The following is a 5,216-nucleotide window of genomic DNA, read 5'->3' on the forward strand; positions in this document are numbered from 1 at the left end:
GGTGCAGGTGGGAGAGCCACTCAAAACGTCCTATGTAGGTAATCTTGGATAAGTCACTTACACTCTTTGTGCTAGAGTTTCCTCATATGTAAAATAGAAAAAAAAAAACAGTAATAACTATCTAATTGGGTAGTTGTATGGATTATAAGTGTTCGGAATATTTTCTATCACATTGTTAAGTGCTCATTAGGTATGAGTTGGCTTTTAACATGTTATAAGCACAGATTTTGAAAACAGAATGATGTTACCCTTATTGAATTTATTTGTGTTCTACAAATAGATTTATTTGGGTTCTACAAAAAATTTTTTAAAAGAGAGAGAGCAGTTTATGATACAAGATAAGCAAATTAGTCCTCTTAACACTCTGAAAGTCTTCCTAAATATTGGTCCTTTTTTTTTTATAGGACCAATAAATATGAATATCCTCCTTGTCGCCCTTGTCTCCTGTATGTAATTTACCATTATAGTATCACATCATATAATAAAATAAATATAATCATGACTATTATCATTGGAGTCAGACCACAGATTTGGCCCTCTGAGTTCTCTGGCTCTTTGTCCAGTCTTCAGGAACCTACTGGGCTATTTATCGACATAAGAACTCATCACTCACCTTTCCTTTCTCTTTGCACTCTATCAACAAACCAAATGATGCCCTTCATTTTCTTCATTTTATTCCCCTGGTTTCCTGATCATGATCACCATGTCTACTTTACCTTGATATGTTTCATACAGGAGAAAAATTATGTATTTATTCAGATTACCATCTAATAAGGACAATATAGCAATAATATAAAGTAGGAAAAATAAGGGAAATTGTGTAAAAATGATATAAGGCAGAGGACTGGTGAACAATAAAGACTGACAAAGATAATGCCATCTAGGAAAAGCACGGGGAAATTGACAAAACTGTTTTTGTCCACATGGACTTTTATGAAAAGAAAAAACAAGGAAAAGAAAAAACCTAAAAACACAAAAACGAACAAAAAAGACATTTAGGCAAAGCTAATTCTATTGACATGTTTTCTTAAGTTGTTCTTGTCTGTTCTTAACAATTCTGCCCTAGAAGTTATTTCCCATTGGAAACAAATCTACCATATGACTTTTCTCTTAGAGACTTATTTTATAATTTCTTATTAACAGAAATAGCAGGAGAACAAGGCATTAGTGCTATTTTCAATAAATCATTTTCTTATCAAATATAAAACATTTTCCACAAATATTTTCAGTAAAATTTTACCTATTTAGCCTCCCATCCCACGACCTACCTCTGTCCCCTGCCCTCCTAGTTCCATCTCCAATCTGTTTAGTAAGGTGACTGTGTATGTCAGAGCAGGTGTAAGACTAGAAAATCCTTCTGTGCTGCTTGAATAATCGAGTTTTGGCCAGACCTTTAAGCACACACTGAGGTAGTGAGGAGCCAGATGAAAAGCACAGACTATGCCACAAAAATGGATTAACACAGAACTTAGTGATTTGACCCGTGACCTTCCAACTCAACTGTTCTGCAGGTACAGTTGGGGACGAGATGTTTCATTGGCAAGCCACAGTTATGGAACCTAATTATAGCCCACATTAAGGCTGTGTGTTCCTTTTGAAAATTCACTTTCCGCCGGGCGCGGTGGCTCACGCCCGTAATCCCAGCACTTTGGGAGGCCGAGTCAGGCGGATCACGAGGTCAGGAGATCGAGACCATCCTGGCTAACACGGTGAAACCCCGTCTCTACTAAAAATACAAAAAAAAACTAGCCGGGCGAGGTGGCGGGCGCCTGTAGTCCCAGCTACTCGGAGGCTGAGGCAGGAGAATGGCGTGAACCCGGGAGGCGGAGCTTGCAGTGAGCGGAGATCGCGCCACTGTACTCCAGCCTGGGCGACAAAGCGAGACGACTCCGTCTCAAAAAAAAAAAAAAGAAAGAAAGAAAGAAAGAAAAGAAAATTCACTTTCCTATAGACTATCCCTTCAAACCACATGAGGTTGCACTTAGAAAAAGAATTTATCAACCAAATATTAATAGTAATGATAGCATTTGTCTTAATATTCTAAGATTACAGTCATCTTCTGCTTTAACTATTTTTAACATTCTCTTATTCATTTGTTCGCTACCATGCAATCCCAACCCAGATGACTTCTAAGTGCCAGAGATTGCAGGGAACAATAAAACAGAGATAGGTACAAAAGAATATCTCGAGTATTCACTCAGAAGTATGCCATGTGATGCTACCTTAAAGTCAAAATGAGGTGCATTGTAGCTCGAACATTAAAATATTGCTTAAATGTTTATAATTAACATTATACATACTAAATTATTGTTCATTTTTTTACATACCTAACAAGCTCAAAACAGAATGTCTAATCAAAAGGAACTAAAGATTAATTGTGATTTTGCATAATTAAGTGGTCCTTTATCATTTAGAAGATGCTTTCTTAATTGCCTTACTTATTTTACACATGAAGTACGGAGTTAAGTTAACATATTAACTTGTTTCTCTGTTTTGCATTGCCAATTTATGGTAAGCTCATATAATAACTCAAGTCTTCTTACTGTCTCACAAAACTTGAATGCCAGTTGCAGTATGCAAATTATTCAACTAATTTTTCTTAAAATAGTTTATTTTCTGAAATTGGTCCAGTTTGTGAATATAACCAGACCCTCAAATTGTTTTGGTACCCGAACGCATGGACTTGGATTATTTAAATCGCTTTAAATTTTGCTCAGCTCATGGCTGCATGCTTCCCTTTTTTATACCAACGTTTGTGATGAGAATAATAATGAAACATTCTGCTCCAAAATATCTAAATTGCCTCTAATATATTTGAAAAACCTTGAACTAATGAAAAAGTATTTAAAAAATATATTTCTAAGAGGAAACCCTGGCTTTCTTACTAAGACATTGTTTGTTCCAAATGAGAAGAGTTTCTGCCAGGTTATCGGCATGCTCACGTTACTGTAAAGAAACCAATCAAAATCTTCATGAAATTGCTTTTTCACCAGTCGGTGAAAACCAACTCTGAAAAGGTCATTTTTATTTTGTTTTGTTTTGTTTTATAAGGATTAATCCTTTTTTAGAATGTAGCCTTCAGTCTATTTTGTCAATAGAGCTATTGGATACAGGAAAATATTATATTATTTTATTTTCTGGATTATAGGAGGAACTTGATTTATTTATTGAATACGTACATGAAAGCTAGAGAAGGACAACTAATGAAAAGTTGATTTAGGTGAAACATGACTTTTAGCGATCGGGAACAGTCTTATGAGTTAGTTCCCCTATGTTAGCTCCAATGTCTTTTCTCCCTTTATCTTTCTCACTCTCCCTTATTCTGTTATTCTGTTACTGTCTTTATTCCTTCCTTTCAAACCATCTGTTATTGCAAGATTTCCAGCCATAGAAGGCCCAGAGTCCCATTTTATGGTTACCACTCACATTTCTCTTCAGCTGATTAGCCACTGCTCACTGACTTCTGTCAACATTACGCTTACTTTAAAAAAAAAAAAGTATCATAGTTTAAGGGGTACATGTACAAATGTGTTATAAGGTAAATTGTGTGTCACAGGGATTTGGTGTACAGATTACTTCTTCCCCAAGATAATAAGCATAGTACTCAATAGGTAGTTTTATGATCCTCACCTTCCTCCCACCCTCCATGCTCAAATAGGTCCTGGTGTCTGCTGTTCCCTTTTTTGTGTCCATGTGTACCCAGCATTTAGCCCCCACTTATAAGTCAGACGATGTGATATTTTGTTTTCTGTCCCTTTGCTGCTTTGACTAGGATAATGGTCTCAAGCTCCATCCATGTTGCTGAAAAGGATATGGTCTTGTTCGTTTTAATGTCTACATAGTATTCCATGGTGTATATGTACCACATTTTCCTTACCAGTCTACTGTTGGTAGGTGTTTAGATTGAGTCCATGTCTTTGCTACTGTGAATAGTGCTGTGATGAATATACGCATGCACATGTCAGTGCCTGCATGTATACATAATATAATATAAATTTTGCTGAAGTTATTGATCAGATCAAGGAGCTTTTGGGCAGAGTGCCTTTATGGTAAAAAAAAAATTGTATTTCTTTGGATATTCACCCAATAATGGGATTATTGGGTAAAATGATAATTCTGTTTTAAGTTATTTGAGAAATCTTTAGACTGCTTCCAACTAATGAACTAATTTTCATTTCCACCAGCAGTTGTACAAGCAATCCTTTCTCTCTAAAACCTCACCAACATTTGCTATTTTTTGACTTTTTAAAAATAGCCATTCTGACTGGCGGGAGATGGTAATTCATTTTGGTTTTGATTTGTACTTCTCTAATGATTAATCATGTTGATGATATTTTCATATGCTTGTTGGCTGCATAAATGCCTTCTTTTGCAAAGTTTCTGTTCTTGTCTTTTGCCCACTTTTTAATTGTTTTGTTTTAGCTTGTTAACTTGTTTAAGTTCCCTGTAGATTCTAGATATTAGACCTTTGCCAAATGCATAGTTTGCAAATATTTCCTCTCATTGTGTAGGTTGTCTGTTTCCTCTATTTGTCTGCAGTGCAGATGCTCTTTAGTTTAATTAGGTCACATGTTTCAATTTTGTTTGTGTTGCAATTGCTCTTGGCATCTTCATCATGAAATCTTTGCCGGGATCTGTGTCCAGAATGGTATTCCCTAGGTTATCTTCCAAGGTTTTTGTGATTTTTATAGTTCTAGGCTTTTACATTTAAGCCTGTAGTTTATTTTGAATTGATATTTGCATATGGTGTAAAGAAGGGGCTCAGTTTCAACCTTCTGCATATGATCAGCCAGTTTTCCCAGCTTCGTTTATTGTATACGGATTCCTTTCCCCATTGCCTCTTTTTGTCAACTTTTTCAAAGATCAGATAGGTGTAGGTGTAGGTGTACAGCACTATTTCTGGGCTCCCAATTCTGTTCCATTGGTCCATGTGCCTGTTTTTTTGTACCAGTACCATGCTGTTTTTGTTATTGTTGCTTTGTGCTATAGTTGGATAGTGTGATGCCTCCAGCTTTGCTCTTTTTATGCTTAGAATTGCCTTGGTTATTTGGGCTCTTTTTTTGGTTCCATTTGAATTGTAGACTAGTTTTTTCTAATTCTGTGATGAATGCCACTGGTAGTTTGATAGGAATAGCACTGAAGTTTTAAATTGCTTTTAGCCTTCTAACAATACCAATCCTTCTATACATGAGCACGTAATGTTTTTCCATTTGTTT

The 5,216-nt window shown here is 35.9% G+C and overlaps 1 pseudogene; it reads left to right on the plus strand.

Moving 5' to 3' along the window:
* The first annotated feature begins 1,440 nt into the window (after window positions 1–1,440).
* Window positions 1,441–2,216, plus strand: LOC105481928 (ubiquitin-conjugating enzyme E2 D3-like; annotated as a pseudogene).
* Window positions 2,217–5,216: the final 3,000 nt, after the last annotated feature.

Source organism: Macaca nemestrina, chromosome 7, assembly GCF_043159975.1.
Source record: "Macaca nemestrina isolate mMacNem1 chromosome 7, mMacNem.hap1, whole genome shotgun sequence".
Taxonomy (NCBI): Eukaryota; Metazoa; Chordata; class Mammalia; order Primates; family Cercopithecidae; genus Macaca; species Macaca nemestrina.